The following is a 23256-nucleotide window of genomic DNA, read 5'->3' on the forward strand; positions in this document are numbered from 1 at the left end:
CTCTCTGTCTCTGTCTCTCTCTCTCTCTCTCTCTGTGTGTGTGTGTGTGTGTATGTGTGTTTGTACCAGACCAGAGTATACCTATTGAGCCACCTTTCTGACATTTATTATTATTATTATTATCATGTGTGTTGTACTGTGTGATTATGCACGTATGTGTCCATGTGTACGTGTGGATGCATGTGCAATGTGCACGCATGTGCATGGAAGCCCGAGGTCGACAGACATCAAGTGCCCTCCTTAATTGTTCTTTTTATTTTTTATATTGTTTACATATCTTTATATTATTTTTTAAGACAGTGTCACTCACTGAGCCCAGAGCACACCAATTGGCTAGAACGGCTAGGTAGAAAGCCCTGGGGATTCCACCTCTGCCATTAGTGCTAATGTAAGGATGAAGTACATTTCTTTTCCACTGGTGCTGGACCTCATGTGTGTCTAGTAAGCATTCTATCAACTCAATTATCTCCCCCGCCTTACACAGTTAAAATGTATTTGTAGTACAAGCCCCAGTCTTACTTCAATTCCCTGCATTCCATTGCAGAGGCATATTACAAGGAAAGAGCAACCTTGTCCCCAATGCCAGTAAATAAATCTTGATTAGTCTAAGGCAATTCTGTTCATTTTATTCTCCTCTCCTAGTAAATTATTTTATGAAAGGATGGATGCATCTACTCTGGGACAAGAGATTATGAGGAAAAGTTGATCGAGGTTGGGATGGGAAACAGTCCACAGCTTCGCAGTTAGAGTTATGGCTACACCTCACCTCCACGTGTGTTTCAGAAGAAGCAGCAGTCCTTGAGTCCAAGGCCTGCTTGGTCTCCAGAGTGCATTCAAGGTCAGCATGGGTAACTTAGTAAGATGTTGCCTCAAAGTTAACGATGGAAGGAGACCAGGATCCTTATGTCACTTATGTTTAAGAGGTCTCCTGGTCACCTGTAAGAAAGCTCCCAAAGTGGAGAGGAAATCCGAAGATCCAGTCTTGGGGGTGATCCAGATAAGCCTGCAAAGGCCAAAAAAAAAAAAAACATCAAGAGAGACCACAGATGTTCCCACCCCCACTGGGGCCCTCCCCCACCCATTCCCTTGCTGTGGGTCTTATGAGGGATTTGTGGATTCAGAGGGGATGGAGGCTCACAGGTGGAACCAAAAAGACTGTCATCCTGGGATCCAACAGAGTAAGCCAGGTAGGGCTCCACACTAAACCAGTCACACACACACACACACACACACACACACACACACACACACACACACTTCACAGCCAGGGTGACATCCAGTTGTCACAGAGCATCTGTGTTGGCTTCAGTCACACAAGCACACTGTGTTACTCTACAATATAACCTTGCATCTGTTTTCAGCTTCACTTTAGTTTGTAAAGTCAACAGCCAGACCTAGTCATTAGAACTAGAAACTCATGTGGCGCCTCAAGAAATATGGAAGAGAGGGAAAAGCCAACCATGCGTGCTAAATGAATAATAATCAAATAATAAGGTTGTCACCACTGTTAAAAACAAACAAACAGACAGACAAACAAAAAACTCAAGAGAGCAGAAAATCTGAGCCAGAATAAATAAATAAATAAATAAATAAATAAATAAATAAATAAATAAATAAATAAGAGAATTCTGCTTGTTAGAGTCAAGGCACTTTTTGGCCCCATAGTAGTAGTAAGTACTACTTCATCTCTCAACTCTAAAAACTAAGGACTGATGTAGGACACAGGTAGAGAATGGGAATAGATTATACATGTTTACCAATGCCCTGGGAACATGGCATGGAGTGGCAGAAGGTGACACCAACCATAGAGGAGAACTGTACAGCCCATCCGAATGTTCTGCCTCTAGCTCGTTAGTCAATAACCTAATCCCATCTTCACTTTCTGTAATGTGACTCACACATTTGTACTACAGCCCTGACCTCCCTCCGTTGTTTAAAATGTCCTCGCGGATGTCTGTAAAGACTGCTATCCCAACATATCCAGGCCCAAGCCTTTTCTCTTCCCCAAAAAATTCTATCCTTCTCCAGGATTTCCTGCCTTAGTTTCTCTACTGCTTACATCAGAACCTCCAGAGGTAGACTAACATCTGACCAACCATGTTCCATGTCCCAGAATGCACCTCGTCCATGCCCCTGTCATCAGAAGCCTGGGCTATGTCGTAGCCCCTGAATGGTCTCCTCGCTTCTATTCTCACCAGCATCCCTGGCATCTCTTCTTTCCACAGCCAACATAATAACCTCTCTAAGCTTAAGAATGATGTCTCCGTGGTCCCTGAGGTGCATCCGAGCCTTCCTGGCTTCTGAGGGCTGGCCCTGCCTTCTCCTTTCTCCTTCCAGCACTTCAACCAAAATGCTGTGCGTGTGAGTTCTGTTCCCAGGGAGCTCTCATCTGCCTCTCCCCACCCCCTACAAAAATGTAAAAGAGTTTGGCTTATCTCTTCAAAAGGCCAGTGTCCCAGCCAACCTTGTAAACTCTTTTGCCCACTTGAAAAATTCTTGAAAAGCAACCTCCATTCCCAGCCAGACTCCCCACTCACATGCTTCCTACCCACCTCCCGCCAGCCCCATCTTTCAGCCTCCTTGGGTCAGCACCACAGCTGGGCCTGCCCCTTCGGAAGCTGACACTCCCTCAAGGTTGGTGGATTTATGGCCCAGGGTTACTGGGTGCGTAAATCTGGGCCTTGGGATTCGAGAACTGTGACATTTTTACAGCCTCCTCCCCCAAGTCTCTGAACATATTTGAAGCAACTGGAGGGAGGAACATCTGTTTTCACTTTTTAAAATTCACTCCACGGCTCCCATCTGACAAAAACTTCAATCTTGCCAGAGTTCTGGTCCCTGGCTGAATGAATGAGCAGCAAGGCTACTGCTCTGCCAGAGGTCCTGACTGTCCTGCCTCATCAGGCTATAAAGAAACCACCAGAATCCAAAGTCTCCACCAACAACCAAACAGAGAATGCTTCTGAGATCAGGTTGGGTGGTCACCGCCCAGTTTGCAGGAAGTTAAGGAGGCACTTTTCTAGAGGAGGCAGGGAGAACCTCCGGGGGTTTCTTTTTCATTAGAAGCTACACCCAGAGGACCGTGTGCAACGAATGCTGGGACTTGTAGTCTCTGGGCATCGCTGAGCCTCATCAGGTAGACTGCACTCATTGCCCATCTGATGATCTTGGATAGAACCTACCATGGCAAGGAGTATCATAACTGAAAGTTGTATCAGGAAAATTATACATGCCATGTCGCTTGACCTTTTACTCAAAGGTATGAATTCACCTAACAAGATCCATTTTGTTAGGCATGACTTAGCTTGTTGTCAACCTGTTTCACATAGATCCCCGCCTCATGATGAGAGACCATCATGAGATAGCCAGGGTTGAGCCAACTGAGAAAACTGTGTCCCTCCTAGAAGGTCCCACTAGTAGCTGGCAGGGAGGACCAGAACAATCAGGAACAGGCCCCTTTGAGAATGTTCCCCTGCAGGGAGCAGACCATTGACCCTCTTACACACCATCATGCACTGTATTTGGCTTTGGCCAGATCCACTGAGAATACCAGTGGCCATTTCTCCCGGAAGCACACTGACTTCAAGATGCCCTTAGAAATAAAGCCAAGCAAAGTCCATACTGAACATGATACCATGGCCCTATGAAGACAGCCAGAGCCCTCAGGTTTCCACACACCTACAATGCACTTGCTCATTAGGATTCTCAAATAGGCTCTAAGCCTCTCCAGCTCAAAAATCCTTCAAGTCCTCACAGCCTGTTCAGTGAGCTCTTGTCTTCCCACTTTCCTCCCACACCCTAAACTCTAGCCAAGGGGTAATTTGCTAAAGTCAATAACCACCTCTCATTGAGCACTTATTAAATCCCATGATATGTGTGAAGTATGTAGAGCCACTATGTCCTTTAGTCCGGTATCTATCTGAGATGGGTAGGTTTATGCCTGGTTTTCAGAAGGTGGAAGGCATGGAAGTCAAGCCATTAACCTGCAGCCAACCAGTCATTCTGCTGGAGGTTATCACATGGACAATAACCACAAAACCTCACAATAACAACAGACATGATCAGCTACCCCACTAACCCTGGACCTTGCCTGACAGCCTTAGTAAAGTGCCCTCACCACCGCTGAATTTTAGGAGCACCCTCTACTATCCCTTTACCAAGGCAAAGCTTCTACAAACATAGCTTGTATGCTTGTAGCCCCCTGATCCACATGGAGACCCACTGTGCTCACAATGCACATGTAGTAATGGCATGACCCCATTCTTCTTCCTGTAGATGGATTCTTTTTAATATTGCCCATCAGATACATTGTAGGTTGTCAAATCCTGTGCAGTCTAGCCCTTGGGTTAAATGACAACCTCAATCTCAATCTCTCTGCCCATCTATCTGTCTCTATCTATTTGTTTGTCTGTTTATCTCTGTTTCTATCTCTCTATCTCTTTTTGTGTCTCTTTCTGTCTCTCTGTGTCTGTCTTTCTGTCTCTGTGTCTGTCTGCCTCTCCATATGTGTCTGCCTCTCTGTGTCTGCCTGCCTGCCTGCCTCTCTGTGTCTGTCTGTCTGTCTGTCTCTCTCTGTCTCTATGTCTCTGTCTCTCTCTGTCTCTCTGTCTCTCTCTCTCTCTCACACACACACACCATCTCTTATTTAAATCCTCGAAGAGTTGCACCGACCCTTTGACCCATTTTCTTTGGGAAGTGTCATCTAATCCCTTTACTTCTTGCATGTGAGCTAAATTTAATGTCCTCCCCTAGTACACACAATGTGGCTGAAAGGAGGTCAGCTGTAAACCATACGGCCACTTTCACTTTGTTCTCACAGATCATCCAACTTTGGTACAGCTAGTCGTGGGAATACTCAAGGAGTTGAGATTGAATGTAACAGGGACTTCTGTTGGTGAATACAAAGAGAGGAAACAGAATCAAGAGACCAGAGTGTAAGAGGTGTACTAGAGATAGTTAGTTAGTTAGTTAGTTAGTTAGTTAAGTTTAGTTGCTTTTTTTTTGAGACAGGGTCTCTACCCAGCCCTGAAACTCACTATGCCCACCAAGCTAGACTTGAACCCTCAAAGGTCTGCCTACCTCTGTTTCTCTAGCACTGGGATTGAAGGCATGTGTCACCATGACTGGCCTTAGAGATTACTCTCAAAAGCAATGCCTCCTCAAACAAAGAGCAAGGGACTTTCACTGGGGATATTTATGTGTATTAACACAGGAAAGACAGACTGGTCTTCACAAAAGAAGTGGGCACATTCCTGAGCATGCTCTATTCAGGTCATGCTTCTTTATAGATTGCTTTAAAACAAGCAAACAAATGAACACACACACACACTTCCAAAAAAATAAGGTCTTGCTTTGTAGCATTAGCTGGCCTAGAACTTTCTATGTAGAACAGGAAGGTCTTGAAATCACAGAGATCCACCTGACTCTGCCTCCCAAGTTCTGGGATCAAAGGTACATACCATCACAGCCTGTCATTTTTTTTCCAAAGATGATGCAAGGCTGTGCATGGAGAATTTAGTTCGATAATCAATACAGATTACTCTAGGTCACCTAAGAAGAATAAATCAGGGTGACTCTGATTCCTTACCTGAAACAAATCCCAACTTTGAAAGTATGCTAACAGCCATTTAAAGGGCACAGCCATTTAAAAGGTACCAGCTTTGCCCTGCCCCTGAAAGTATGTGCCTGGTTGTTGAGAGTATGCCTGGGCCCCTGCACAGAGGAACAGAACATCAGTAATAGTCCCTTACTTGGACTCTGGGAGAGTAAGCCACTTAGAAACAGACTCAGCCCTTGCCAGGCCTTGCAGTGCTGCCGCCTCTGCCAGGATCTTCACGGAAGTCTCCTGGGAGACCCTGCTCCAGCTCCTCTCAGATGAGCAGGCCTGGGAATCCTCCCTCCGAAACACTCTGTTATGTGCTTACGTGTTCCACACCCGTGAGACTACGCTGCCACACCCCTCTCCCCACTCACTCGAGTGGAGACCTTTCAGAGCGTTAAGAGTGACTGTGTTGTTCTCTAGTTCAGAATTCCTCTAAGGCTCTTTACCACCACCTGACCAGCCATGGCACTCATTGAAATGGCACCCAAGGCTCTTCAGAGGATGACCTTTGGCCTCCACTCTCAAGAGATCACTTAGCTCTCTTTCCTCTGGCAAACCAGAACATTTTTTAAGTTCCCCTCCCTCCTCTCTCTCTCTCTCTCTCTCTCTCTCTCTCTCTCTCTCTCTCTCTCTCTCTCTCTCTCTCTCCCTCTCCCTCTCCCTCTCCCTCTCCCTCTCCCTCCCCCCCCCCCTCTGAGATTCAAGTGTCAGATCACATGTCCAGGGCCATTCCAAGAGCAACTCAGATGCAAGTGAGGATTAGAATAAAACTGGAAGGGGAATGAAACAGTCCCTAAATTGCAATCCATCAAACCAACAGAGATGAAGGCTCTATTTAGGTTGAAGGCTGGATGGTCCATGCACACACTCTAGGTATTATGTGTTTTCTAGGAAAACAGACCAGCCAATGAGAGATGCTTACTCTCTCAGTTTCCAACATATTAGGATCCAAGACATCTCATCAGATAGATGATGCCCAGGTGCCATTTGAAAATGATGCAGACTTATAACCATGGGATTCTGGTTCAAAGTCTGTGTGGTGGGGTGTCCCTGTGACAGGTATGGATGTGTGGGTTGGGAAGGAGGCAGTATCATCCATCCATCCACTCATCTATCAATCAATTATCTATCATCTATCTATCTATCTATCTATCTATCTATCTATCTATCTATCTATCTATCATCTACTATCTATCATCTATCATCTATCTATCTATCTATCTATCTATCTATCTATCCATCCATCCATCAATCATCTATCATCTATCTATCTATCTATCTATCTATCTATCTATCTATCTATCATCTATCTATCCATCCATCTATCAATCATCTATCATCTATCTATCTATCTATCTATCATCTATCTATCATCTACTATCTATCATCTATCATCTATCTATCTATCTATCCATCCATCCATCCATCCATCAATCAATCATCTATCATCTATCTATCTATCTATCTATCTATCTATCATCTATCTATCATCTATCTATCCATCCATCCATCAATCATCTATTATCTATCTATCTATCTATCTATCTTAGAACACATTGGGTTTTTATGTGTCAGTTTTCTTTTTAAGCCTGACACACAGCCCTTGCCATTGTTGTGGGATCTAGTGTGATAATCTGACGCACAGCTCAGATTGTAACAACAGCAAGTACACATCTCTCTCCATGAACAGCTCTCATTCCTTGTGATAGGAAGATTTGAAGTCCCCTCTTCTCATTGTTGTCACTGTTGTTGCTTTGACAGACAAACCCAGGCTGGCCTGGAACTTGATGTATATATCAGCCAGAGTCTAACTGACTCATTTTACAGCATCTGCCTCCAAGAGCTGGATTGCAGAGATGGACCATCACACTCAACTCTTTTCTAGTTCCTTAAAAACAAGTAACAAATTGCACATGGAAGTCCGAGTGCCTTGGGACTCACTCCTCCTGTCTGTGTTTTGGGACCTGCTGTCCCTTCTCCCTCCATCCTCCTCCCTTGTAGATGTTAAATACTCTTCTACTTTTTTTTTTAATGGGACACAAGTTTCTGTGTGTGTGTGTGTGTGTGCGTGTGCATGTGTGTGTGTGCGCGCGTGTGATCACTTAAGCGGAAATTAGAGGATAGCTTGTGGGAATCAGCTCTTTCTTCCCACCCTGTGGGTCCCCCAGGGAAGGAACTAAGTTCTTTTGGTTTGGTGGCAAATGTGAATGTGTTAAGCTGTGCTTCACTGTTAATGTGTTAATGGTGTTTCATTATGAATGTAGTTTCTTTATCCATTTATTGATGAAAACTCACATTTTTTGTTTGTTTGTTTGGTTGGTTGGTTGCTTGGTGCCTTCTTGAGACAAGGTCTCACTCTGCATAGTCCAGACAAGCCTGAAACTTACTATGTAGCCCAGATTGGCCTCAAATTCAGGATTCTCTTACCTTAGCCTTCTGAGAACTCAGATCACAGGTGTCCCTACCCTTGCTTATAAAATAAAAATGTCTGTTAATAGCAGTGTCTGAGGAATCCCCTGGAAGGCCATTTTGATTGTTGGTTGCTGCACCAAAGTGAAGGACCTGAGATGTCTATGTTATTACAAAACTACATGCCTGCCCCAACTGACAAGGGCACCAGAGCTGCGTGGCTCCTCTCTTTGGCATCTTCTCTGTGACTTGTTCCCTCTCCTGCCCTTTCTTTCATGTCAAGCAGACAGGTAGAGTACAACTTTATATCTCCTCTTCCTCCAACTTTTTGTAAAGCTGGCCCATCCCAGCAGTTTAGACCTCAGACGTCACCTCAGGGGCTTCCTCTCATTGGTCTCAAAAGGAACCAGTCCCTCCTTCTCCATAAAAGGAACTACAGCAAGGAACGTGAACTGGTGAACTGATCATGACATCTGAGAAGAGTGTAGATGTCTCATTTCTTCATAGGACCATATAATGAAGATGGGAGGGGCTTTCCACTTAAGCTCCTTCTGTGCAATGACTGCTTACAACTTTAGGCCACTAAAGGGAAAAGAATCTCAAATGTCCTCCTTTTACGACAGGCATTTGTTTTGTTCCCAAGTATTAGCCTAAGCACCTTTAAGCAGCACAACATGAGAGATGCAGAGGGCTTAACCACCAGCCGGATTCAAATTCTTCCACAGGTATTTTTCTCCATGAAGCAAGGCAGTGGCTTTTGTGCCCTAGGATGGGAAGATGAATATAATGGTAACAACTCCGGGACAGGGAAGCCTCCTTCTGATATGGCAGAATATGAAAAAAAAAAAAAAAAGTCAGAGGAGACAGTGCTTAGGTGAGCATCCACTTAACAGGTGTGAACCACCAGGCAGAGATTTTCTCACAAAATTCTTCACTTTAGGAAGAACGACTTCAATTTTAATATAGGTTTCTCTTCTTGTTCCATTATGAAGCAGTCACTGACAAAATGCAAGAGTTAAAAACAAGCAAACAAACAAAAAGTTCAGGGAAATAACCAGCTGCCTTCTCTCCTAGGCTGCTCCAGTCTGAGCCAAGAGTAGTGGTACACTGGTAAGCTGGATTTTGAAGGGAGGGAGAGGTGGGGGCAGGGGGAGGGGGAACACCTGCATCCTGCACAGCTTGGTCCTGGAAAGTTTACTGGGACAAGAAGGGAATGAAGAGAGGATAGATACACAGACACATGAATGGAAAGCTGGGATCCTGGCCCCAGAGATGCAGCAGCTTGCAACCTGGAAGCTGAGTGTGGTCATTATGTACATCAAGATGAGGAGGAGTTCGCTAGTCTCCACAGGAGGTCTCTGCAGGAGAGTCCCAGCCTGTGAACCTCTAGGAGAGGGGAGACGCCCTTGAGGCTTTCTGTATACTCTGTCACCATAGGGACCACAGGAAGGCTTTCCCAGTTCCTGCGGGTCGGTCGAGGCTCTGGGGTCCTTGATATGGGTGAGCCAACAATACTCAACTCAGGACCTAGGGTTTCTTCTGCTACTGACAGTAGTGTTTGCCAATTTCGCTGGTGTGAAATTTCACCCTTACTATGGCAGATCAGTAGCAAGATGCAACTTTAGTGGTGGAGCACTTACATAGCATGTGCCAGGCCTCAGGTTCTGTTAGAAATCAGGTGTTTGGAGCTGGAGAGATGGCTCAGTGGTTAAGAACTCTTCCAGAGGTCCTCAGTTCAATTCCCAGTAACCACATGGTGGCTCACAACCATCTGTAATGGGAATCTGATGCCCTCTTCTGGTGTGTCTGAAGACAGTGACAGTATATTTACATACATGAAATAAATACATCTTTTAAAAAAAATCTCTCATAGGTGTTCCCCTCCATTGAAAGAAAGAACGAAAGAAAGAAAGAAAGAAAGAAAGAAAGAAAGAGAGAGAGAGAGAGAGAGAGGGAGGGAGGGAGGGGAGGGAGGGACAGAGGGGGGGAGAGAGAGAGAGAGGAAGAAAGAAAGAAAGAAAGAAAGAAAGAAAGAAAGAAAGAAAGAAGAGAGAGGGGGGGAGGGAGGGACAGAGGGAGGGAAGAGAGAGAGAGGAAGAAAGAAAGAAAGAAAGAAAGAAAGAAAGAAAGAAAGAAAGAAAGGAAGGAAGAAAGAGAGAGAGAGAGAGAGGGAGGGAGGGGAGGGAGGGACAGAGGGGGAGAGAGAGAGAGAGAGAGGAAGAAAGAAAGAAAGAAAGAAAGAAAGAAAGAAAGAAAGAAAGAAAGAAGAGAGGGGGGGGAGGGAGGGACAGAGGGAGGGAAGAGAGAGAGGAAGAAAGAAAGAAAGAAAGAAAGAAAGAAAGAAAGAAAGAAAGAAAGAAAGAAAGAAAGAAAGAAAGAAAGAAAGAAAGGAAGGAAGGAAGGAAGGAAGAAAGAAAGAAAGAAAGAAAGAAAGAAAGAAAGAAAGAAAGAAAGAGAAACTAGGTGTTCCCAAAGTCTGCCCTCAGGGACTCAGAACTAGAAACTATGTCATCACTAAATGCCAATTCTTTAAAAGGTCCCCTCCAGATGGCTCTCTTGCTCTTTTTCTGTCTCCTAGTCTGTCTGTCTGTCTGTCTCTATATCTCATGTCCCCATTTTGAGATGGTCTTTCATACCCCCTACCTCCAAGTCTCATGTGTGAGATCTGTTGTGTGATATGATCCTTTTGGCATGCTTTGGCCGGGGCCGACTAAGGTACTTTTCCTCTAAGACCTAATATGTTCAAACCATAACACCTTAAAAAAAACTCACAAGGAACCCACACAAATCAACTACACACATCACAGCAAAACATGTTGCCACCATGCACATTTAGTGTTAAAATAAGAGCTCCTACCATAGTCTTTCAACTACAGAAAAAAGGAAGATAAATACCAGCAGACTTAAAAAAGAAAGAAAGAAAGAAAGAAATTTGAACTAGTACACCAAGATTGGGGTAACAGTGAGAATTCAGTAATTAATCACCGTGAACAAGCTGGTGTATTATGTAAGGTTGTTAATCTAATCTGCATGGATTGGCTTGCCTTTCAACTTGGTACACTGTGTGGGGGCAGAGTTTGCTGATAGCTGGAGCCTGGTTCCTTAAAGCCAGGTTACCTGTGATCCAGTAATAAAGTGTTTAGTTCCCAAGGGAACTCAGTTACCCTAATGAACACATAACACCTTACCGCCATGCCCCACCCCCCTTCCCCAACTGAGGGTGTTAAGCAAGCTAAGACCCAAGATCTATACCAAAGATATAGATCAAATCCTGGGTTTAGACAAAGCAACAGGGCCATTTCCATTCATCGGACTGATGCAAACAGGTTTCATCTGGAAGGATCTGGAAGGCAAAGGCTTAGAGAGTCTGACCTGGGTCTAGCTTAAAGCTCTGTCACTCACCTGGACCTGTCCCAGGTAAACTGGAAATTTCAAGGCTCAGCCAGGTATGAGACTAGGCAAAAAGAGAAAGATAAGATGTGTGAGCTGGGCCTAACCCCTCACACTTCCACGGGTGATACTGACACCTCCCCCCCCCCCAGCCCTGCCAAATGGACAGAAAATAAGGTGAAAGCTAACAAGAGTCAAAAAAAAAAAAAGACTCAGCAACTGACTCTCAGGACCAGCTGCTCTGTCCTGGTGAGCGTGACACTACTGCACTTTCTGGTCACAAGGGAAAACTGTATGACAGTTAAAATTCTGAGCCTCTAGGCATTGTGTTGGTCAAAACAATGAATCTCTGTTTTCTGGACTGATTGTATAAAGTTTAGGGAGCTTTCACAAGGAGTCGAGGGCACAGAGTCAAAAAGCTGATCTGTGTGTCCCTTTAGAGCACCTCTCCTCAGCACGGAGGCAGCTGGGTCCATGTGACAGGGTCTGGGAGACTCCCTGAGTGCCCATGGGTACATGCAACCTACAGATTACAGAGCAAGGGAGCCAAGAGACAGTAGGGGCCATCGGCCAGAGGCGAAACAGGGATTCGGGTAACAGAAAACCCTGCTGGAGTCAAGCAGAAATCAAGGCAGGCAATCCAAGGATGGGAAAGCCTGGGCGGTAGCCACTCAGAGAGAGGGGCAGGTGAGTTTGGAGCTGGTGATGACCGAGCCCTGGAACATGCTTTAAGTGATAGGAAAAGAGCCTGCGTCCTCTCCCGGTTGAGGAGGGAGTCACTAAAACCACTGTCCTGTTTGTTTCACCAATCCTAAGGATCCCGAAGTCAACTGACAGCAAATCTAAAAAGGGTTTCTCCCTGAATCTCATCTTCTCAAAGGAAAGAATTCAGCCAAGAGCTGGAGACATTTCTCAAAGAAGCGTATCTAGCCAAGGGAGGTACAGAGCAAGGTATACTATACTGGGGAGGAGCACTCCAGAGTGGGGGATAGCAGCTTACTAGATTTTGTGTTCTGCATTTTAAAGACTTTTTGTGAATATTTATAAGGTAAATCCCATAACATATACCTCCCCCCCCCAAAAAAAAATCATGGTGGATCAGATTTCCCCTGAAAGGTATATCTGACCCACGATCCTCTTGAAAAGCTCACAAGGAATTGTGAGTCAAACCAACCACGCAAATGATGTTATAATGAAGCTGGGAGTCTTTTGAGGATGTAGACTCTTAATTAGTGTTAGTATCTGGCAGCATGGAGTGTTCTCTAGGGCCTGAACTTCCGACATGGCAGAAAGAACCTAGCCTTAGCTTCAAGGATGCTTAACCACAAAGGGGCATTCTGACCACCGGAAGACTTGGCTACTGAGATTTATCTGTGCTTTTTCTTGGTGTCGTGTGTCACTCCTTGCTGACAAGGTCTCATAATCCCCAGTACCACTATCTAGTGAGACACAAATATAGGAAAACCACCTCACAAATTACACAGCCACCATTGGGTTTCCCAACCCAGAAATGCTCATTAGAATGGCGGAAACAGAATGGTGAGGGGTAGAGATTTGAGGAGACATTTGAAAAGAACATGGACACCAGAAGGGTGAAGCATAAAGAGAGAGACACTACGGTTGGCCATGGCTTGTTATCTGTAAGACAGACGTAGAGCCTATCAGAGAAACCAGTTTGATTCCATTCCTCTGGTCAGTTTTCTCTTCCCACCATGTGGGTCCCTGGCATCAAACACCCATTCTGTCTCCTTAAGCCATTTCTTTTCCTCTTAAACCGCATTCATCTAATGGGAAAGAGTATAGTATGGCCTTATACATGACTGAGCAGACAATATGCTACATGAAAGCTTGAAACCTAAGTGATCCTTTCTATATATTTGTGTCAGTATTATTCCTACTGCTAAACAGGTTGCCAAGGACTGGACACACACACACACACACACACACACACACACACACACACACACACACAAGTCTGCTCTCTACGTATATTGGTATTATATCTGCGAATTCAGCTGACCTTACGTTGAAAAATATTTTTAAAAAAAATTGTGCATGCACTGAACACGTAGTGACGTTTTATTTGTCATGACTCCTTAAACAATATGACAACTATTCATATTGTGACCGATATTATATGTAACATAGAGATTGTTTAAGTGGAGGAAGAGGAGTGGCGTCTGTGCGAGTACACCATGTTTTAGACATGGTACTTGAGTGCTTATAGATTTTAGTATCCCTGGGACTCATGGAGCCAATCCCCTGTGAATATAGACCGATAACTGTGTTAGCAATAGAGCAAAAAATGAGAGGTGACATTGCTCAATACCCATAAGCTAGGTTAGGGGATGAGTGAACACGTGGGAAGCAGGTAGAAGGGCACTCACTGCTAATGGAGGTAACAGGATTGAGCTGCCACAAAGTGGCAACGTTGGCCAGCTGAGAGCCAAAGACTAGGAGCCATCGGTGGCGTTGCTGGTGAGTCTTGAAGCCAATGACGGAAGGGCGGTGTTGCCACAGTTTGACTGTGTTCCCAGATTCAGGTATTGGAAACCATCCCAGTATGGCCCTGGAAGATGGAGCCTACCTAGTCAGAGGTCTGTAGCTTACTGTTGTCACCATGTGGGAGGGGTAGCTGTCAGGGGAATGAACTTGTTATAGGACAATTCTCTTTTTTTCTAACTTATAGTACTATATAGTACTAGATCTATTATATATCCACACATGGTTTTCTTTTTTTCTTGAGAATTTCATACATGTTTCCAATGTAATATGACCACACCCCCATATCTCTTCTACAAGTCCTCCCAACATTGTTTGTTTTTTTATTTTTGTTTTTGTCTTTTGACAACCCAGTAAGTCCAGTAGTGCACAGGCATGAAGCCATCCACAGGAGCATAGAAAGCCTATGTAGCTAATGGCTACATCCTCAAAAAAAAAAATTCTTCCTCCTTTAGCAGATACTAACTTCTCCTTCGTAAGGGTGGGGCCGGCAGAGTACCTCTTCCCTCCCATCTAACGGCAGAAGTTTGGTTGGTTTGATCTTTGCAGGTAACCCCAGAACAAATGCTACCAGGCTCTGGATAACAGTCTTCTTCAGAATTAAAGGAGTTGGGGCCATGTCCCCCATGTCTCTGACTCCTTCAGGAAGGTCTGCACACCTGGGAGTTATGTCAGTCAGTCGGCCTGTTGAGGGAGAATAGCAATGAAGGACCCAGGTTACAAAATCAGCCCTGCCCTGAACATGCGGAACAGCGGGTCTATTAACATCTGCTGGAGTGGATGAGTGCCAACAAAATAAAAAGGTCTATAGTAGAAAATATGTTCTTCTTAATACACCCAGAGGAAAATGTTGTCTCTGAGGAGGCTGCATTTGTCGCCAGGAACACTGGGGCCACATTGTGTCTAAGCAGCTTCCCACCAGCTGATAAAGACCATGTGTCTGTATGTTTCTCCTTAACAGCTCTCTTCGAGGTCACTGGGCACCAGAAATGGAAACAGAAATGGCAGTTGCTATAACGAAAGCAGGTGGCAGGCTCTGTCCCTGGGGGAGGGGAAGATTTAGGTGGCCTAAGAAGAACAATGCTATGAGCTGCGGGTGCTACTTGGACACATGTGCACGCGCGCGCACACACACACACACACACACACACACGCACACGCACACGCACACGCACATGGATACAGCATTTGAAGCATTCATACTGCTGTCCCGATAACAAATGAGAACTTGTATGATGCTGAATGAAGGTGGTGGCCCTGGGACTGGGGGATGGCTCAGTCTGTAAAGTGATCACTGTACAAGCACCGCGACCTGAGTAAAAGACTTAGCGTGGGAGCACATGCCTCTAACCGCAGTGACAGTGGGAAGACAGGCTTTTATCCCTGAAGCCTGATGGCCAGCCAGCCCAGCTAAATCAGTAAGCTCTGGGTTTAATGAGAGACCATATCTTGTTTGTTTGTTTGTTTGTTTGTTTGTTGAGACAGGGTTTTTCTGTGTATCCCTGGCTGTCCTGGAACTAATTCTGTAGACCAGGCTGGACTCAGAGATCCGCCTGCCTCTGCCTCCCCAGTGCTGGGATAAAGGTGTGTGCTATCACCACCCAGCAAGAAACCCTATCTTTAAAAAATATTCTATATCATATAATATATACCAGATTACATATCTATATCTATATCTATCTATCTATATACACATACATACATATACATGAGGTCTTTTTTTCAATTGTGGAACTTGAACTCAGGACCTTTTATATGCTAATCAAGTATTCTGTACTGTGCTATCTCTCCAGTCCTATATACAGTTTATGTGCACAATATATAAATGTATGTGTATCTCACCCTCCAAGTGAATAAACAATAATTAGTGTATAGTTAGAATATACACAGCACAAGCTGTATGCCAAGTGGAATCTATTATATATAAATGTATATGATATACATATATGTATATAATGTGTCAGTTCATACACTGGTTATTTTCAGGCAAAATGGTCTGATTTAAAGATGATACTATAGGTCAATATCCTGATTTACAACCACTTTGAGCTCCGGCTGACTTTCCCAGGTCTGTGATAAAGCAGCCCTGAAAATCCCCCTCTCTGGCAGCCCCCTCATGCCAGCTTAACCCTAATTGCCTGCAGTAAGTCCAATTAGAGGCAAATCAGATTTCCCCTTCATTTCATCTGATGAGGTACGCTGGCAAGTCTCTGCCACCCTGTCCAGGGTGAGGGGAGATGAAGGCTGCAGAGAGAGAGGAACCAGCCATGTGACCTGGCTGTGTGGGTCACTCTCCGCCTGCTCCTCCTTCTTCCTGCTCTCTCTCTCCTCTAGGATTGAAAAGTCAACTGACTCTTTGTGCTTTTTCTTACTCTGTCTCTCGTTTCAGGGCCTTTCTCTAGTCACACACACACACACACACACACACACACACACACACACACACCGGATGCAGGTCAGTGCCAGCACAGAAGGATGTAGGCTGTTGGCACAGCTAGTATATGACACCAGGACACAGACACCAGGCCTTGGGCTCCACGTGAAAGGCGCCCTGGCCAAAGCCTTCTCTCCCTGCCCCTCAAGGTCACAGTGAGAGATTACGAAAGGATGGAAAAGCACTGCTCAGAAAATGGGCCACAGGGACTTTCCTCCAGCGAGGAAGGAGCTAACAATGTTTGGCCTGGCGCAGGTCAGCTGAACTCTGTAGAGGAAGGAAGCGTGGAGCGAGGGATACCCCCCAAACAAGCTGCCTCAGCTCTGCCCAGCAGAGGTTCTGGGAAAACGGGATAGGGAGGCAGCCGGAAAGCTCTGCTGCTCGGGAGATTCTGGCATTCGAGCATTTGATTTAGAGCGTCTCTCACAAACATTAACTTGTTTCCCCAGAACCAAAAGCTGCTCTGGAACAGTCACGCTTTCTTTCTTTCTTTCTTTCTTTTTTTTCTTGTTATGTAGCCTAGGCTGTCCTCGAACTCTCTCTCCTCCAGTCTCAGTCTCCCAAGTGCTAGGATTACAGGCGTGAGCCACCACGCCCATCTTATTTAGGATCTTGCAAGTGAGACAAACGTTCTAAAACAGGTATTTCCTCAGATGCAAAATCCATAAATAGAACAGGCTGGGGAATCCTCATCTCTCTTCGAAAAATTATTTTAGATCAACAAATAAGAGTCAATCCTCAAGTGTGCTGGCGAAGGCAGGGCTGTTAGGCGCTATGGCAACGCTGAAGGACAGAGTTGGCTTCCAGGAATGCAACAGACACAGCATCTGGGGACAGTGACATGATGACCGTACCTCAGCAACGGAAAGATTATTCCTTCATAAACAACCACCACCACCACGTGGGCACAGCCTCTGAACCATACTCCTGGCTTGAAAACATTTTGGGTCTGAACCTTTTTGCAGATGGTATCAAGTGTTTATAGGAGAACTGGGCCTTGGGAGAATCCCAGAGGTTCAGCTTTTATTCGGGGTTAGCTGATTCCCAATCAGCAAAGAGATTGCCAGTCACAGCATACCCACGGGAGGTGACCAATGTAGAGCTGGGGACTCCAGGTACAGACACTGCCTTCTGCCCACTCTGAACGTTTCTCCTAACCATGGCCTCCTGGTCTCTCTTGGCAGCTGCCAGCCTACAAACCCGTCTTACCAGTTCCTAGGCAGCCAGCCATCTTTTCTGAATGCCTGAATCTCCAGCCCCTTACCTGGGAGTGGCCTTGAGGGAACTGCCTAGTTGGGTGTTGGAGTTCCACCCTACAGTCCTGGCCTGGGAGACCACGTTGCACAAAGAAGCCATAACCTGGCCAGGGCTGCAGAGAAACACCCTCAGGTAACGCAGGCCCTCTGCAAGAAAGCCAGGCCCCTTCCTCCCCAACCTTTCACCTCTCCAGCCTAGGAGCCTCAGGCCTGAAAGCCCAGCTGGAATTTTTTTCTCCAGGTTAGATATCAACCCTCTGTTGCTACAGCCGGCTACCCTGTTGCTTGTCCTTCCCCAGACAGAAAGGGGGAGTGAATGTCACTGACCCTGTGATTCCAGCTTGCTGTTGATAAGCAGGCACCAGCAGAGGTTTTGTTGTTTTGTTTTTTGGGTTTTTTGTTTTGTTTTGTTTTGTTTTTTTCCTGATTCCCTTCACTGTCAGCATGGAATTAGCCAGTGAGAAGGAAGGATGCCACAAGGCCTGTACCCTAATGTCACACTGACCCAAAGCTGGAGTAAGCTGTGGCTCTATAGCCCTACAAGGGGAGAGAGGACTAGGAGGCAGACTCACCAGGCTCATTGCTCATGAATTGAAATTATATACACATTTATTATTATTATTATTATATAAAAATAAATTTATATTTACTTACGTTTATTTTATGTGTGTGAATGTTTTGCCTGCATATCTGTATCCTATGGGTATGCCTGATGCCCAGGGAAACCAGAATAGGGAGTCAAGATTTCCTAGAGCTATACTTACAGACAGTTGTTAGCCACCATGTGGGTGCTGGGAATAAAACCCAGGTCTTCTGGAAGGACTATACGTGCCCTTAACCACTGAGTCATCTCTCCAGCTCCTCAAAGTGTATTTTTAAAACTTACATAAAGATGTAAAACTACAGTTTGCTATATATACTTCAGAATGTTTTCTTTGGGGGAAAAAGTACTTCATCTAAGCACCCAGCAACCCTGTAGCACATGAGTGGGGCTTGTGGCTCAGGGGTGACGGCGGTTCTGGATGCCGAGAGCAGCAGGTTCCGGTCTGGACCTCAGTTTGGAGTAGTGATGCTTCTCCTTACTGTAGCAGGAGAACGGGCTGAGCTGAGGCATCCGGGTTGATGTTTGACAGGCACCAGTTGAAGAGGAGGACTTTCAGTCCTGAGGACTTTCTGACCTGGGCTTCCGAGAAGCCCAGGGGACAAGCGTATAAGTTTGCCACATGAGCCAGCACTCTGGGGACTCTTTCCTCAGCTTACCAGCCCACTCTCATGCTTGGAAATGCCTTTCTTTTCTTCATAAGCCGTCTCGATTCTTGGTTCTAACCGTGCACCCCTGCGCGATTGTAAGACCTTGGATCTGGGAGCCTGAAACCTGCTTCCCTTTGAGCTCAGATCCGTGGCTCCTCCCTCCAGGGCTCACCACTGCCCTGTGCAGCAGCCTTGGAATCCTCCAATAAAGCAGCCTTCTCTCGCCCTGGAGCCAGCTTCCTGCCCAGATCCCTTGTTCTAGGCTGTCCCCCAGCCCCACGTGGCTCCAGTTCCACACCCTAAGCATTTCTATGAATCTGGGCCTTGTTGGATGTTTATTTGTGGGGTGTGAATCCCCAGGGGAAACAAAGCTGGGCGTGCATGCCAATGTCCTTGTCAGTCTTGGATCCTGGGCCTCCAAGGGCTCCGTTGTAGCCTTCAGTGTCCACAAAGCACTGGTGTGAGGTTGAGACAGGTGAAGAGCAGGCAGAGGGACTCAGCCTCGCCTCAGATCCACAGCCTGCCCAGGAGGAAGCCTGAAGCACACTGTGGGTGAGGTCAGATCTTGGCAGAGTATCCGGATGCCTCGCAAAGCCAGCTTCCCCAGCTGGGTCTGGAATGGGGTCCACAGTGCCCCTCCAAATATGGTAGTTTTACTGGTTTTACCCAATCTTGGCAACCTCCAGAGCCCGTGCAGCCAAATCTGTGGCTTTGAATATGAGAATCACCTCAACCAGCATTCTTTCTAAGGCAACGTGTGAAGAGGGTAAGGTACCAGAGAGCCCCGACTAGGGTGTGTTTCACAGTTCCAGGGAGCGCCCCTGTGGCGGGGCGGGGGGGTGGGGGTGGGGTTGGGGGGGGCAGGAGAAGAGGAAGACAGAGTCTTAGGAGAAGCAGCTGGTTAGGCAGTAGACACGCCCCTTCTTCCCTCCCTTAAGAAACAAGCCTGGCATCTGTCTACAAAGCCTGCTGTCCTCAGAGATAACAGGGCTGTGACTGCTGGTGACAGCTGCTCACTCGCCTTTCCAGAGAGGAAACTGACCCTGGGTCTGTAAAACGATGATAGAAACTAACAGGAGACCTTTCCTCCCTGGACCCCTTTCCTGTTTATACACCAATGTTCACACACTCTAGCGCACACACAGCAGCTGCAGAGAGAGGATGAACGAGGCTGAGTCCCGTTAAGAGATAAGCGTTCTGCATACACCGTAGCTGGCTGGTGGACAGGGTGGTGATCCAGAAAACCCACATTTAAACCATCCAGTGATCCCCTTCCTCAGAGCTGACCGTCCCACAAAATGGAAGTCTTTCCAGCTGGAGCGGAAAGTCACTTCATCTTTTCTTCCCTGAGGTGGATACAACGTGTTTCGGGCAGGTGAGAGTGGTTTTGGAGGCGAAGGGACTCCTAGCAGTGAATTTAACTGCAGCACTGACACTCTGACCCCCTCCCTCCCCAGAGGAGCAGCAGCAAGGTCTAGGAAGACGCTAAAGATCCCAAGCAAGATCCTTTCAGAAATTCACCAGTGAGCTTCCCATTGTAGCTGGTTCAGTGAAGGGTTACGTTTCCTCAATGCAGTGTCAGGAAAGACTGTCCACCAAGTTACTACCAACCTTACACAAGAAACAGACTTTCTAGACAACAGGAAAGGAGGAAGGAGGGTAGGAGGAAGGAAGGAAGGAGATAGGAAAGAGTCATTTATTAATAATTGGCTATACAAGGATCAAAAGCAATTTCCCCAGTGATAAGAATGCCAGCTTGCCTTGGAACTTAGCCCCGAAGCCCTCGTTCATCCTTAAGTCATTTGCCTTCCATATTTACCAGTTCTCAAGGACATTGCTTTTTTCTGCTCAACGACCAGTGAGCCTCGTGAGGTATGTTCTCAGCCCTACTGTGGTACCATGCCATGGCCGAGGATGGGCATCCTGGAGCCGTCCGTGTCACCCACCCAGCAATGGCTCCGGAACTTCTGCCTCTTGGCCTGCAGAGGAGGGGTGCTTGAACTTCAGTTAGGCAGCCCCCTCCCCTTGGAGCAGACACAGCACAGAGCACACGAGGAGGCCATGCTGTAACTAATAACAAGTAGCTACGGGTGTCATTGTCCTCGATTCCTGGCATGGAATCCCCAAGCTCATAACTCCAGAACAATAGAGAAGCCTCTTCTGCCCAAACATGTCACCTTTGACCCAGTCCCTGGTACAGAACTTCTGAATCCCTTGGGATGCCCTGGGCTACAGAGCATCTTTTGTCCTAGGGACCTTTTTTTATTGTTTTGTTTTGTTTTTTGTTTTGTTTTGTTTTGTTTTTTGCTTTGTTTGTTTGTTTGTTTGTTTGTTTTTGCTGGTCACCACGTGAGAACATTCAGCTTTACCCCACATCTTCCAGCAAGTGAAGGGGACTGGAGACTGACATCATAGTTGATTGCATCTTCATGGTAGAGCCTCCATAAAACAATTTCCCCTCAATAGTGGGGCTTGGGGTGCTTCCGTGCATGCTGGGAGGGTGTTACGCTTAACGGGGCATGGGACCTTCCCACCCCTTCCCTCGTACCTTGCCTTGTATACTCAGGCTCTTCCTGAGTTGTATCCTTTCGTAATAGGTTGGGTGAGTCAGGAAAGCGTCTCTGTGACCTCTGTGAAGTAAAGGATGGATCCCAAAAGGATTGTGAGAGCCTTGGATTTGCAGCCAAATCAGACAGAGGGGAAATGCAGCCTGGAAATGCACAGTTTCTTCCCAAATCTAAGGAAGTCTGGCAAGACTGAGAGCCCTCTTGTTTCTTTGCATCATTTTATTTTATTTTATTTTATTTTATTTTATTTTTGCTACTGTTGTTTTGGAGATAAGGTCCCAAGTGGTCTAGGCTGACTTTGAACTGGTTATGTGGCCAAGGTTGACTCTGAACTCATGATAGAGGTATAGATATCTTTGACTCCGTTTCCCAAGTGCTTAGAACACAGGTATGCCCCATTCCACTTGGCAAAGCCAAGATTTACACTTGTGGGATCTGATGCTATCACCAGGTAGATGTTGTCAGACCTGAATTGCATTGTGGGACACCCAGCTGGTCACAGAAGATTGATGAATGTGAAGAATCTACATCTGGCCACAAAAGAATCCCGTGTTGGGAAGCCCAGGGAACAGAAACAGGCATGGGGTCTCTTGCCTCTCAAGACACTAGGCTGGTGCTCTCTAGAGACCTGTGCGGGAGCAACATCTGTCCGGAGACCTTGAAGCCGCATTCCATCAAAGATTCTCTAAAACAGTAAGTCCAATACAGGAGCCACCAGCTGGCAATCACTTGACACATGGCCACTGGATGTGCTAAATGTAAAAAGTGCACATGCTTTGAAGGACATGTGGAATGAAACATTCAAAGCAGCTCCGTAATAATTGTTTTTAACATCGATTATGCTAAACTGGTAATATTCTTCTTTTACTAGTTAAATATATTGTTTACATTATTCTTATTGTAAAATACATATGGTGTAAGCTTATCATCTTTTTAAAGGTGTTTTATTTCTAATTATGGGGGTGGCTAGGAAGCATATATTAATTAGTGCAAGTGCCTGTGGAGCCCAGAAAAGGGCCTCGGATCCCCTGGAGTTACAGGTGGCTGTAGAACACCTGACACAGGAACTGGGAACTGAACTCAAAGCCTCTGCAAGAGCACTACCTGCTCTGCCACTGAGCCATCCATCTCTCCAGTCTCCAAGCCTGCCACCTTCAAGAGTACAGAGCCGTATTGTTCCAGACATCCCTACTGGTATGTTACCACCACTACCATCCCGCCACAGAACTTCTCAAACCAAATCTCTGAACCCAAATAAACAACAAGTCTGTCTGCCTGTCTGTCTGTCTGTCTTTCATGCACACAAACGCAGAGAGACTCAGACAGACACACACACATGCACACACACACACACCCCTTTTTTGTCATTATTTTAAATACTGAGACAGGGTCTTTCTCAGCCTAGGCTGACCTCAAACTCACTATGGAGCTGAGAATTACCTTGAACTCCCGGCTCCTCTACACCAAACACACTAGAACGCACCATTCACACGGTACTGGGGATTGAATCCACGGCCTCATTCATACTAAGTGAGCATCTACCAACTGAGCTCTATACCTCCAGCCCAACCTTTCACCCTCCCTTCTTACCCTTGCCAACTGCCTTTCGGCTGTCTGTCTCTGAATCTGAGTACTCTAATATCTAACACAAATGGAATAATAAAATATTTGCCCTCTCCCCTCCCCCTCTGCACCCTGCTTCCCTTCTTGATGATAAACCTTCTTTATATTAGGTCGGTCTCATGACTTGATTTCTCAGAGGGAACGCTTTGGTGTGGGCCTGCCCTGGCACTTCCTTCAGCCACAAAACAAACAGTTGTTACACTGTTAATCATTATTTTGGAA

General features: G+C 46.0%; 2 long non-coding RNA genes across 2 annotated transcripts in view; one reads left to right on the forward strand and one right to left on the reverse strand.

The window, feature by feature from the left end:
• Positions 1-309: 309 nt before the first annotated feature.
• Positions 310-23256, reverse strand: part of Gm30863 — a 42911-nt gene continuing 19964 nt past the window's right edge. The window contains exon 3 of the long non-coding RNA XR_382204.3: positions 310-1003. This is a non-coding gene — a long non-coding RNA (predicted gene, 30863). The remainder of the gene's footprint in view (positions 1004-23256) is intronic.
• Gm29590 lies at positions 18904-22683 on the forward strand. Its single transcript, XR_003950565.1, has 2 exons — positions 18904-19610; positions 19979-22683. It is a non-coding gene; the product is annotated as a predicted gene 29590 (long non-coding RNA).

This window comes from Mus musculus, chromosome 13, assembly GCF_000001635.26.
Source record: "Mus musculus strain C57BL/6J chromosome 13, GRCm38.p6 C57BL/6J".
Lineage (NCBI taxonomy): Eukaryota > Metazoa > Chordata > Mammalia > Rodentia > Muridae > Mus > Mus musculus.